This window comes from Pantherophis guttatus, chromosome 1 (assembly GCF_059756535.1).
Source record: "Pantherophis guttatus breed Tessera chromosome 1, ASM5975653v1, whole genome shotgun sequence".
In the NCBI taxonomy this organism is placed as follows: domain Eukaryota; kingdom Metazoa; phylum Chordata; class Lepidosauria; order Squamata; family Colubridae; genus Pantherophis; species Pantherophis guttatus.
Window position 1 is genome coordinate 309,582,498 of NC_142063.1, and position 15,172 is coordinate 309,597,669.

The window sequence follows — 15,172 nt, forward strand, 5'->3', positions numbered from 1 at the left end:
TGCACAGAGAATGAAACTGCTCTATCTTTCCTAACCTTCAAGGTGCTGTAGAAAATGGAAGGTGCTTGTTTGTTTTCTTATTAACCTCATACAGTATCATATTTTTTAAAAAGAATAGCTTAGTCTTTTTTGAAATGCAGTCTGAATTTATATGCTTTATTATGGTGATTACTGCATTACTATTATAAATTTATAATTTGAAGGCGGAGCTTCTCTATATGCAGGAATCTTCCTGCCTTGTTATTTACCCTGAGAAATTCTAACTCTTTTCCTATGACTGAAAGGAAAACTAGCTCTTATTGTCAGCTATTGCAGCCAGTACACTTTTCCCCTTTGGTTAAATAAAAAAATCCATGGTTGGGAATACAACTGCTTGTGTTTCTTCAGATGACTTGAACTACAGTGCCTATCATTCTCAACCCGCTCATTACTAAAACCACAATTCCTGGCATTTATGTGCAAAATGATGAATTCCTGACAGAGTGAGACATTAATTTAAAAAAGCTATGGTACTCCACTCTCAGCCATACAAGGTTACTGTGTGATTTTGGTACCAGCTGTTCTCTCTCAGCACACCCTATGTCATGGTTATTGTTGTGGGGAAAATCCAGAGGTTGGTTTGTTTTTTAGCTCAATCCAGGGGTGAAATGCTCCCGGTTTGGACCGGATCACCCGATCCGGTAGCGATGGAGGTGGGTGGTTCTGAGAACCGGTAGCAAAAATCCCTGCCCCTCCCCCCCCATGCCCAGCTGAGCCGCACAATCATCAGAGGCTTTTTTTTTACTTTTAAAAGCATTTTTTCTACAGCCTCTTCGGCCGAAAAAATGCTTTTAAAAGGAAAAAAAAAAAGCCTCTGATGATCGCGCGGCTCAGCTGGGATCGTCAAAGGCTTTTAAAAGAAAAAACCCTTTTTTTCTTTTAAATGCCTCTGATGATCCAAGCTGTGTTTTTTAAAAAGCCTCTGCAGATCAGGCAACTCAGCTCGGATCGTCAGAGCCTTTTGAAAGTATTTTTTTGCAATCTCTTCGCCGAAGAGGTTGTAGAAAAAATGGTTTTAAAAGTTAAAAAAAAAAAGGCCACGCTCACCCAGTCACATTACCCCCCCCCCAAGCCATGCCTACAGAATCGGTAGTAACAAATTTTAGATTTCACCACTGGCTCAATCCTTATGGATTCAAAGTGGTTTACAGAGATTAAAATAGCAATAATAACAATTACATTTAAAACATTTCAGTAAGAAAAAAATAACTAATATAAAAAAATAAAATATTTCTTATCATTATATATATTTACCCACAGGTGCAGTCTCCAAAGGCCTTCCAGAAAAGCCAGGTTTTTATTTAGCTCCTGGAAGGCTGTTAGAATGAAGGCCAGAGGGTGAAAATGGGAGTGTTATATATGTCACCTTAAGGTTTTGGAGGAGAAGTGGGATATAAGTTTAGCAAATAATAAGAACATAACACTAAATCAAATAAAAACTACATTTTTTTAAAAAAAATGCAAAATTAGGTCATATATAAAAATATATTATCTTAAGCAGAACTAAAACATTTTGAATATCCATATTTAATATTTCTACCCCAAAAGATATTTGCATAGGTGGAAATATATTAGACATTACTATTTATTGTAACTAGAAATATAGACCAAATATTAATGCAACAAACTATAACTCGAGGATTTTTCAAGATTCTGTGTCAGCATTGGCTGAAAAGGTATTTCCTATTCTTTTAAAAGTGACTCAGCTAAAAGAAAATGTTAGATTGCAGTTAGCGGTAAAAGGAAAGGTGAGGCCACCAAAGAACACAGTGGGTGGACATCATCAAAGATGACACCAGCCAGAGCATAGAAAAATTCAAGAAATACAAGATTGGAAGTACAAGATTGGAAGATGTGGAGAGACCTGGCCCATAAAATTCACAAGTCAGACACAACTGAATGGATAACATCATCATTACAGTTTGGTTAAACTGGAAAATTGACTCCATTATCTAACACAGTGCTTAGTTTCTTCTTGTCATGTATTTTGTCTATATGGCCAGTAGATGGCAACCCTCTATTTTAAAATGATCCTATTTTGACTCCAGGCTGCTGTCAGAAGCAAGGACTATTCTCAGGCATTGTGCAAATGATAATATCGTCAGATCAAACAGATATAGATCCTTTCAGATTAGCTGCTACTGATTAATCATTCTGGTGGTTAAGCCATTGAGTGGATAGCCAATTCAGACATTTTGGAATATGTTCTTAACTCACAGATTTAGAATCTCTTCTTTATTTCTTAGATTAGTAGACGCATGAGAAGCTTCACAGAAGCAGATTGTCCCCTTGAGACTACTTCATATTAGCTAAGAGCAGCAATGTCACGTTTCAGTCACCTTTTAGTGCTAGTGTTGAAGCACAAATCAACAGTCTTCTCAGACCCTGGCCAAGGCAGTCACCTACAGTTAATCAGAAGCCAGGGTTTGTGGGATGTGCCAGTAATCAGGATTTTAGAGCAAGTGCTTATCATACGACAAACTAGGAGACAGACTAAGAAACAACTGAGAATTCAGAGCCCAGAATTCAGACTGCCTAGAAAGCTGAAGGTGTTTTATTCGGTCTGGTTAAGGTGGAAGGAAGTTTTCTTATATTCTTTCCTTCATTAATCTCCTAGCTACAATGCCAAGTCAGAGTAGAACTCCAAGATAATTCACTGAAAAAACACACAACAATATTCTCACAGTTTCTGATATCTGTTGATGATAATGCAGTGGAAAAAAAATAATGGTGGTTTGGCTTGGTATTTCAAGCATCCCAAAGATCTTTACTTAAAAAAATAGCTTGTCCTCATATGCCAATGAGTTCAAGTTCAGATTCTGGAAGACTGACTGAAAAGATCTCTCTTGGAAACCTTCCAATAGCACTTAGATTTATACCCACCCACCCACCCTCCCCCCATAGTGATTTACAGCACTCTCTGGGTGCTTTACAACCACAGCTTATTGCCCCATCCCTGGAAGAATGGAAGGCTGAGACAACTTTGAGCCCCATCAGGATCAAACTCCAGGCTATGGGCAGAGTTTGCCTGCAATAGTGCATTCTCACCACTGCACCACTAGGGATCACAAACTTTATGTTGATCAAGAAGCAATAGCCCCAAAAGAATGAGGTAAAAAAGAATGGAAAGACATAAAACAAAGCTCCATATTTTCCTGAAGGACCTATAGAAGATTTTTAGCTGCAGAGATGCTAAGTTCCAACTTGTTCAGACTAAATTGGATGGTGAAGAAAGAAATGGGAAGAAAAGAAATGATTTTGAATTCTGGCATGGCAAAGAAATATGATGGACTGATACAATAACAGTCATGGGTATCATTCCAGCAATGATAAGAGCAAACACAGTTCAGGATGACTATGCACAGAGTTGTCATGAGTCGACTATAATGTAATACAATTACTAGTATTAAAACATTTTTTTAAAAAAAATTGGTTGGTGCAAATTCAAATGGATTCCAAAAACATTGTAACCAAGCAGCTATGGAGATCACTTTGGGAATCCAGGAATTAAAACAATATATGTGAATTCAGTTGAAGGGCTGATGGTTGAGTTTCAGTTATCTATGATGTTACCCTGTAAGGCAAGAACACTCAGAGTACATGTCCAACACTAACAATAATAGGGGTGCCCAGTCTTAACTGCAGTTGGAATAAACGATTTTATGGTCTTGAACAAAGGACTGAACCATGGTCAGAATTTCAGAACAGGCCATATGCAAGAACAGACAGGCAAAACTAGAAATTTCAGGTGACTTGCAGCCCCCCAAAGTTTTGAATCAGGACCTCCAAGCCATCCAAAAGTTGGAACTGACCAATTGAGAGAATTATATAACTATATATGAACAGGTTTTTTAAAATGTTAATTTGTCCAAAATGTAAACTGATATTTTGTTCAAACCCCATCTGTTCCATAGTTTCAGATTTGCCTGTCTTTTGGGGTGCAACCCTGAGTCCACCACTGAACTAACATCTTCACAGTGGTCCACTTGATCATTTTGACATTTGGCTGTCTTATGGATCACTATGAGGTGAGGTCATATGACCATTGTGACTAGACAACCAAAAGCTTTTTTCTGTGTGTCACAATGCACATATAAAAGGGGTAGGTATTTAATTGTATGGTCATGATTGCCATCTTGACTTTTTTCACCCTCACCCTTAAAGATGGCTCTTATTATTATATTATAGATCTTCCTCTCACCATGGGTAATCTTATTTTAATAGAAGATACTAGATATTTCAGATATGAAAAATCTTTTGATAGTTCCCTTGCATCTTGTGGCTTCTAAGTTTAAAATATTAATAATCAACAGAAATAATATATTTTGGTATAATTCAACTCACTGGCAGAATTTAATTCATTCTGAGAGATTGCTTCATATTCCCTGGCCTCATGATCCTACATGCAGAAGCATGAAGTAAAACTAAGATACATTCAGATGTAGCTTTGTACTGTTTTAAGCAAAGTGCAAAAATGTAATTATTATACTTGATTAAAATAGAGATGGACATCTCTCTTTTGACCAGATACGTACTTAAAAATGGCAACCATTAAGGATCCATGAAGTGATATTGTGTGACATTATACTGTCACAAGAGAAGGCCGGACTGACAAAATGGTTCTTTTTGAGGAGTTTGTAGGGTGTTGATTAAAAAAAATCAGTATTTTAAACAAAGGTCATTAGAAAGCTAATGAAACACTTTTTCTATTCTTATTTTCACTGGAAAGAATGCAACGCTCCGTCCTCCCAAACATCCACCCCCAAACACATTTCACTGAAAACTGGTACCTTCTTGCTAAATTTCAGCAACCTGATCTTGAGGAAGATTTGTCTTTAAAACAGAGATTTCTAGATTTGAGTAGGCTACCTATGGATTAAAAGTGAATAGATCTTGAGTGGGTAGCTTTTATAGTTAACTGCATTTGAAAACAAACTAATCAATGTGTATTGATATTTTAAGGATTGTTGTAAGCATTAATTTTCCTGCTTTGCGTTCCTTTTCATAAAACAGTCAGAAGGATACATGCCGATAAATAAATAAATAGGGAGAAATCTGAATCAAAACCTTGATTTCTGTGCAGTAGGTTTAAATAGCAACTAGTTAGCTATTTTTGTGGCAATGTTTGCAAACTGTCAAGCTTATTTAAGCACTTGTACATGTGCACACACATATATATCTAAAAATGTATTGAGAGTTAGGATGAGGGGAATCATGTTCCTAACAAGATATTTTAAAATCTATTTATGTCAAGGTTCAGCAGGGGGGAGGAAATAACCCCAACTGTACATAAATAGTAGCAAACCTTCAGCATCTTGTTGCCATGACAATGTCCTACTTATAGCACATTAAGCTGATTCAGGTTTTTTACCACCACCCTGTTCATAAATTATAGTTGCTGATGTAAATGAAAGCAAAAGAGCCTTGGACAAAACAATCAGCAAATTAATTTGCTCCAATCCTTGCTGGTAAAAGATTCCCCCATGTAGAAAATATAGCAGTATAGCTTAGTGATGTGCTGGTTACTTTAAAAGCCCAGTGATAGAACAGTAAGATACAATAGTATCCTGTATCCTCGACCTTGCTTCTTAATATAAGGTGGAGTGGGAATGGGGGAGGCAAGGAACTGGCTGATGCTGTTAGGTGAAGGTTAGGACAGACTATCTCACGTATGTGACAGACTGAATTCAGTCAAAGTTGGCTATGGATGTGATAATGGCATCTTGGAAAGAAAATAAATTCATTTAAGTTATTTCCCTGTATACTACTGGAAGGGGATAATGACACAGTTACCACACTTAGAATATACAGCAATTTACAAAGTATAAAACAAGATATGTCTCCTTAAGAAACAAAACAAAAAGAAACAAAAAAAAATATCTAAATTTCAAAAAGGGAGATTTTAAAACAAGGAGAGAAAACGGAAGAAATAAAAATTAACAGCAAATGTCATAAGTGAAGATGGTTGAGTTTGTTGAACAAATGTTTTTGGCTGAAATATCACAAAGTACACATATGATGAAGTAGCTATGAAGACACACGTCACTACATGTCACATGTAGTATGGGTTGGAATAATAGGAATGTAAGGTTTGAATGAACTTTGGAGATAATCTAGACCCATGATGGTGAACCTATGGCACACGTGCCACAGGTGGCACATGGAGCCATATCTGTGGGCACGCGAGTGTTGCCCTACCTCAGCTCCAGCTAACATGCGCATGCAGGCCGGCTGATTTTTGGGCCTTCCGGGCCCACCAGAAGTCAGGAAATGGGCTGTTTCTGGCCTCCAGAGGGCTTCCGGGGGGGTTGGGGTTGGGGGAAGGCTGTTTTTGCCCTCCCCAGGCTCCTAGAAAGGCTCTGGAGCCTGGGGAGGGCAAAAAACGGGCCTTCTGGTCCCACTGTGCCATCGCATGCCAATAGCAGGGAAAGTGGGGTGGGGTGCACTGAATTATGGGTGTGGGCACATGCATGCATGACACCCCTGCGCTCCCCCCGCTTTTGGCACGTGATGGCAAAAAGGTTAGCCATCACTGATCTAGACCAACTGCCTGCCCAGGAAAGCATCTTCAACAGATGATCATCCAGCCTTTATTTAAACGCTTTCAGTGAACTACAATCCTGATTTTTGCAAAAAAAAGTTCATGGTATCTATCTGAAATTAACTTCCCTGGAATTTAAACCCAAAATTTCTTGCTTTGTCATCTGAGAAACTTCTGAATGATTCTATCTTGTAAATAACAACCCTTCAGACATTAGTTATCCTGTCTTCTTGCAATCTTCTGTTTGTAAAATAATCCCACCTAACACCTCCAAGTGAACAGAATTCTCTAGCTTTGGTCAGGTGAATGCAGAGTAGGGAGAAACTATGACTTTTCTTGAGTTTGGCATGCTTTCGCTGATTAAACTGATGATTGCATTTGCTTTTTTTTAATATAACTGTGTCACACTGTTGGTTCTCATTCAGCTTGGGACAAATACCAGATCCTTTTAATATGTATTGGTGCCCTGTATGGGTTAACCCAGTATGGGTTATCCTTTGATTTTTCCTATTCTGATATACTCCTTAAAGGATTAAATACTATCTCGTCCAAGTTCCAAGATGAAGTATCCTAATATCATGATGGCCCAAATACCCACAGCCATTTGATATTGGTAATATTGAGTTGTAGATGGTTCCTTCCTATATGATTTTGTCACACTAAGTAGTTTTGTCTAGTATTGACATCAGACTGACTGGCCTGTGGTTACTCGAGTAGTTTTACCTACTCTTAAAAAAAAAAAAAAACAGCAGAGGAGACTGTCTGGATGTTGAATTTTGAAGAAGCAGGATATAAAACATATTTAAGCTTTTGAACTTTGGTATTGGAGAAGATTCCTGAGAACATCATGGACAGCCAAGAAAACAAGAAATGGATCAGTGAACAAATCAACATAGTGTTCTCACTTAAGGCATAAATGACCAGCATCAAATTATCCTTGCGACACATTATATTAAGACCTAGCTCTCTGAAGGAGACTTTAATGCTGGGAAAGAGAAGGAAAGTGAAGAGGACAATAAGAAGTGAGATGAATGGACTAACTTACAGTATTGATGAGTAAACTGTTTGAAGATCTGAAACACCAGATTAAGCATAGATCATCATGGAGAAAATCTATCTATGTAGTAGCTAAAAGTTGTCTCTGACTTGAATCAATCAATAGGTTGGCAGCTTGTGTCACAACACATGAGCCAGTCTGTATTTAAGAAATGAATCTCACCCAAGAGATATGCCAAATGGAATTTCTTCTGGATTCCGTAACATTTTGTTTCATCAAACCTGTCACTTCCACCTCTAAGGAGTAACAACAGTTTCTGCGTTAATCCACTATGACCCAATGTACACTTCTGATTAAGGATAAACAACTTTGCTTTATTATCTGGCACTCAGAATCAAAATATTGTGAACTCTATTTTACTCTTTGCATTCAAACAATGACTACATAGAATTACAAACCTATTTACTCAGAAGAACAAAATAATAACTTCACACAACAGTAGCTGTTGAGCTCAGTGGGACTGAATCCCGAGTCCTGGAATGCTTTATTGGAGAAGCAGTCTCAGCATCACCCAACAGTTAGGATTGTTAAATCCCAGAATATTTTAAAGTCCAGCATGCAGTCTACCATTCAATAGCCTTATTTGTCTTACAAGCATGTTGTGGAGCAGCTTCCCCTCCTTTCTCCTCTATGCTCTTCTGATTCCTTTTGCATCTCTTCTTGCTGGTATGAACACATATCTGGGAAGACTGCTCGTTGGTTTGTCCAGTCACAGTCCACTTGCCCAACTATCACATATAGCAAACTTCTCAATCTTCTTTCCAAATGAAAGGTTGAATAAAACTCACCTCCCAATGGTCCTCTCTTGAATCCACTACAATTGCATTTTCCTAATTTCCTCCATCCTCTTTCTTACATCATGCTAATTACTAAGTGTGGGCACTCAGCTTTCAAGTACCTAAAATGTTTCCCCCAGTAAACCTCTACCAGCTTGTACCTGTTTAATAATTTCCTGGCTTATAATAATAATATTAATAATATGTGCCCTTGACAGTATGCAGCCCTTCCATATTTTCTCAAACATTACAGAAAGGTATCCACAAACTCTTAGGTGTAATTAGTAGGATCTTGGAATCTTAAAACTCAGTTGCTCTTTCCATAACTCATATGCTTCTCTCTCTTTATTGTAGAGTACTACATTATTGTAGAGTACTATATTTGAAGACAGTTAATTCCCATCAGAAAGAAGACCAAAATAAAACAGAAGTCAGGGGGCTATGCCCTTGCCTGTTACTGTCCTAACATCTTCTCTCAGCACAGAACCACCTCTTCCTTTCTTTTCTTTTTAATAGTGACTTTTTAAAAAATTTGTAGCTTTCCTTATAAATTTCTTTTGTGCTCTGTCTGCTTCTTTGTGTACATTACTGTAGCTATTTGTTAGTGTATAGCAGTGGTGGGATTCAAATAATTTAACAACTGGTTCTCTGCCCTAATGACTGGCTGGGTGGGCATGGCCATGGTAGGCATGGCCAGGGTATGTGACAGGCAGCACTCAGCCTCCTGCACCCCCTCTGGGAGCAAAAACGGGCCACGGAAATGGGGGGCTGTGTTGCCCCTGACCCTTGTTTTGGGACTAGTAGGCCGCCCTTCAGCCTTCTGAAAGCAAAAACGGGCCATGGGAGGGCTGCACCCACCCCTCCGCGCCCCGTTTTGGGCCTAGTAAGTCTCCCTGCACTTACTTGGGAGCCAAAACAAAGCATGTGGGGACTCTTGGAAGGGGCGTGGCAGGGAGGGGTGGGGAGGGAGGGGAGGGGTGGGGCCAGACAGCAATTTAACAACTGGTTCGCCTGAACCGGCTGAATCCCACCACTGGTGTATAGTACTTCTCTACTCTAGTTTCTCTTGTTTCTGTAGAATCCCGATCCCTAAGAATAAAGTTCTTACCTTTGATAAGAACCCCTTTGGGGTAAGTTTTACTCTTCAGTTCTTGCATTCAGTCATGAGTTTTGTTCAATCAAATTTCAGTAATATATCCAGTAATAAATTGTACAGTATTTTCTTTCCTGCATTAAGAATTTGTCATATGCATTTGTATAGACCGTGGAATCTTCAGGTCATGTAACCTAGCACACTGTATATACTCTTTTTCCCATGCTCCTTATTGGGTTCCTCCATATTCTGCATATCTGTAGAGTATGTAGAGTATCCCAGTACTAAGCATCAGATTAATTTTTCACCTCTCTTCTTTCTTCCCACACAATTCATTTTAAAGACTAGATCAAATTGGCAATGTGACTTTCAGACATATTCTTCTCAGATCTCATAAGCAACACCCATCTCTTGCCTAAATCTCTGATCTCAGAAACATATCCTATTAACAAAGAATTGCAACCAGTCCCATAGGCACTTTCTGTATAGCTACGTGTTCATTTCCAGCATTCTTTCTCTTCTTGGGCTGTGTCTTTTGACAAAAGAAAATACCCCTATGTTCCCAACTCCTTCACTCTCCTGCCTAGCACTTTATTGTCTCTTGCAGTGTCTTCAAGGTTGTATCTGGCCATGTGATTTGTTCCTACATGATCAAAGGAAAGGATATTTGTCAGCAGACTTAAAGAGTCTTTGAAGTTTCTCTGTCACATCCCAGATATGTGCCCCAAATAAGCAGTACACTTCTCCTGAAAGCTATCCAGCTGACAGAAAGCTGCTTCAATCCCATTGATATGTCTTCCTCCAGGTCAGAGGCAGAAAAATCTTCATTTTGGAAATTCTGTACAGTCCTCTTACTCAGTCCCTAAGGCTTGACAGCATTATGTAAATCAGAATTTATTATATTGAATGATTTGTAAATCCATCCATTTATAGTTGCTTAAATAAACCTTGCTTTCATATGAAGTGTAAACCAGATCTTAGAGTGGGGCAAAATCATCAGAGATAAGGAAAAAGAATGTGTGTGGAATGTTATCTTATTATTAGTCCTTACTTGAGATGAAATATAGATTTATCCAACAAATCTTATTTGTACTACAGAGCAAGTTCTGCTATTCCCAAATTTTCTTGAACAGGTTGGATAAGAGAAGGAATTTTCCACTGGTATACTCTAAAAGATTGGGTTCACATTATATGTTTATATGTGTTTTAATTTAATCTTATTTTTTATTTATTAATCACATTTTTATGACTCTGCATCTCAACAAAGATGAACAAGAATCAATAAGAACAATAAATTTAGAACAAAAATATACATTATGAAAACCTTTTTAATAAATACCACAAAAGAATATAAAGCACAGGAGAGGGAAGATTAAAATAGCTACATCATCAATGCAGCCATTTGAACAGGTCTCCAGTCACCTGGGATCTCTGACAATTTAGCCAAGACTTAAGGGCTGTTTGGAATAACAAAAGGAATGGAGCTATTCTAATTTCAGGGCAAAGCAAGTTCCAAAAAGTGAGTGTCTCAGCAGAGAAGACACATCTCCTGGGAGCCATCAAATGATGGTCCCTGGCTGATGCTACCTGCAATATGCCTATCTGCCAGATCTAGTGGGCTAGGCTGATGTACTTGGGGAGAGGTAGTCCATCAGATAACCCAGGTTACCAAAGAAGGGTCTAAAGGTTAAAACCAGCACCTTGAATTGGACCCAGAAGCAAATTGGCAACCGATACAGCTTGTGGAGCACAGGTGTAATGTGCTACTCTAGACTATGTTACTGCATTCAAATACTAGGTAAAGCTTCCAGATATTCTTCAAGGGCAGCCCTATGTAAACACATTTACTCAATTAATCCCATCTTCTGAATACACAATGAACTATAAACTAATCACATGGATTATATACATATAACATACTAAGCTAATGCCGTGGTGGCACAATGATTAGAATGCAGTATTGCAGGCTAATTCTGCTGACTGCCAGCAGTTCGATTCTGACTGGCTCAAGGTTGACTCAGCCTTCCATCCTTCCAAAATGAGGACCCAGATTGTTGAGGGCAATATCCTGACTCTGTAAACTGCTTAGAGAGGGCTGTAAAGCACCATGAAGCAGTATATAAGTCTAAGTGCTATAGCTATTGCTAAACTAATTTGTGACTGGCTAATTTGTGATTCAACAAGTCCTGCAAATCTAGTCTCCTATATCAGCATTGTGAGTGCTGCCATAGCAACATTTGAGGCACCAAAAATTCTGGAAAATATAGTTGCCCGGGATCTTTGATACGGATGTCAAGTCCTTTGGAAACTGTATAACCTAAAGACTTTTTTTCATTGTTCTATAAGTGGGGATGCAAAGAGATGTGGTTTTCAGAACTAATTTGGGAGCCTTTGGGGAAAGATATTTTGATCTGCAGAATTTGCCAGTCCTCCTGGAACCTGAGGACGATTTACTTTAGGGCTATCAGATCTGGGTTCTACAAATATGGACAGCAACTAGATCTCAATAAAGAATTAGTTTTGCATCCCTTTGTTGCCATGTTGTAATCCTCTGGAGATTTTGCAGCCCAGATCCAATTGTTCTAGTTTGCCTATACCAATTATTACTATACACTAAAGCATCAACAATTCCTGTCCAAAATTAGGGCAACTGTTTGCATAAATGCTGCACCCTTTAAAATTACTTTTTCTTTCTTGGCCTTTCAAAATGGAGACGTTATAAAGGCAAGAGACAGATATGCTTGGACAGATGCTCAGTACCTGGAACTTTTTGACAAGATATATTTTGTTGCTGAGTATTTCCCGGAAGTGTATGCAGTTTTCCTCTCTGAACCCATAGAGACCCCTGCTTTAGTTTTTCATCTGCCAGATAATGTCTTTACTGTACTCTCTGGTTCTTTCAATAAATAGTAAATGGAAGCCATTAAAAGCAAGGTAAGGAGAGGGGAGGGGATGAGGGGAAAAAAATCAATGCACTCAGCTGAATGGCACTTAACTCAATGATTTCAGACCTGCCAGTAAAAGCTTATTTTATGGAAAGCATTTTGAAGTTCTTGACTCCAATTGCAAGAATATTGAATTACTCTAGTTTTGTATTATTTTGGTAATGCCACACTTAATGGTTGCTTTGCGTTGTTAGCCATCCAATATTTTTCATTCTTATACAATGGCATTTTAAATCTTTAGAAAATCAACCCTGGAAGAACTATATCTAGATCCTTTCTTGATTTAAATCACTACACACCATTTAGTAGACTTCAGGGAAGTCTGGATGCTGTAGTTCACTAATGGAATTGATTCTTTTGTAGTAGCCTTACTGCTGATGGGAGGCAACCAAATGTCATCCCAGATGTTTAAGGTAAAGGCTCCCAGCAGCTGATCAGAACAGGAGAAGACTGGGATTATGGGATTTATTTTCTTAATCATTTGGAGGGAATCAGATTATTTTATCACAGATTATTGGTTTTGAACTTCTGACTTTTTTGTTTAGGAATTCTTGGTCAGTTCTGGCTATATAAAGTCTCTATTGAGAGACAGAGAGAGAGAATCTTAAGTTGTTTACAAACAAAATTTGTAATTTTCCAGGATAATTTGCAGAGTAGCCAAGATACTAGTATTCTTCTGTTTGGATGCAAATTCCCATAAGCCTATTTCAGTTAGGAAGAGTTTTGGTGAATTTAAATAACCACATCCAGGACAGCTGCCTTATATGTTTTATAGCTGTCAGTAGCTTCCAAATGTTGAACCATCTAGCTTAGGTTTATACTTAGAAATGGTGTTGCTTTTCATCTGCCAACCCTGAGTTTTGGGCTTATATTTACCATTATTCTCTATAGAGCTTGCCAGTATGCCAGATGGCTAATTACCATAAATGGGCTACTGTCTGTGTTGCTCTTGGTGTTGTTGATGGGTGTGCACAGCCAGGCATAACCAAGTAGTTGGCAGCTGTGACTAAGAAATTGAAACAGGGTGCTACTTTTATTGAATTGTCAGTTTTGGATATTTATAATTGCAATGGAACAGAAGTGCTAGTGTGGTCATTACTGGGGGTTATACTTTGTTTTAACAGTTAACTCTGGGACTTGTTTTCGAAACCATATGAAGCTACCTTCCTATTAAATACTTTTATATAGGATGGAAAGTCTAAAGAGGAGCCTCTGGTGGCTAAATGTAGACCCCTTGCAAGAAAGTTGAACTCATAGGCCAGACATTTCTTTTCTCTGCTTTATAGATGTTGGAATTTGAGGTATCACCATCTCAGGAATGAAGTATATTACTGTAATATTCTGAAGGCAATAGAAGATAAAATTGATTAAAATAGTCGTGCCCTAAACAGAAAGAAGAAATATTATCTGCACCATTGCAGTCATTCATGTTAAACAATCAGCAGGTAATTTATTTTCCTTAAAAGTAATTGACCCCAAGAACGATTATCCGTATATAGCTGCATCAACCCTTATAGGTCATCTAGTCCAACACCCTGCCTAAGGAGGAGACCCTACACCATTTCTGACAAATGGCAGTCCAATCTTTTCTTGAAAATCTCAAGTGATTAAGTTCCCACAACTTTCGAAGGCAAGCTGTTCCATTGGTTGATTGTTCTCACTGTCAGAAAGCTCCTCCTTATTTCTGGTAAGTTTACCAAATTTGGTAAGTTCCCCTTCTATTCCCTCATCTAAGTCGTTTATGAAATTGAAGAGTACTGGGCCTAAGATGGAACCTTGTGGTACCCCGCTGCTTACTTCTCTCCATGTAGGCTTGGACCCATTAAGGACTACGCGTTGAGTACGGTTTGTTAGCCAGTTGCGAATCCATCTGGTGGTGAAGCTATCTATCCTACTTTTTTCTAGTAATAACAATAACAACAATAGAATACAATGATTGGGAAGATTTATATTCCAACTGATTACAATTAGTTGCTTATCAATTTTGTAATTGTGTCAGTGTGTAAGAAATTATGAGCTGGGATAGACATAACAACAAGTCAGCCAATGGGAACTGTTTGATGACTAAGAAACAGGATCTGTTGTGAGCCAGGGGAGACGGCTCGGACCCTGGGCATGGCTTAGCTTGATTGAACTTGACGAAATATATATAAGAGTTGGTTTGTCCTTGTAATATTGATTCTGTGATTCTGGCTTCTGGCTTCTGGCTTCTGCTGCATGGGTATTGTATACATGCATCATGCTTTATCTTACTATACATAAAGAAGTTTCTTTTATAGGTGAATCCTGCTGAATTATTTACTTCTGTGCTGGTTGGATTGCTGTAAACTCTAACAATATGAATAAAAACCATTTTACCATCTCAACTTTTGCTGTATTTTTTAAAACAATGACAAAAATGAATGCAAATGGCTGCCCTGGACCCAAAACAAGCTGCTCACACAACAGATCCTTTAAGTCCTGGGGAGATAAATAGTAACATGAATACAGTATACAAAAGAGCCTCCTATTAAGAGCATGGTGCTGAAATCATCAAATTTTTAAAAATTCATTTTTTAATTTGTTTTATTCACGTAACATGTAAAAATTCAATTTCAATCAAACAATGTGTTGTCTGGGTACAATTATTTTTAGGAAATCATAATCAAAATGTTTACAATAATATTCATCAAAATGATATTAATTCTATAATAATAATAATAATAATAATAATAATAATAA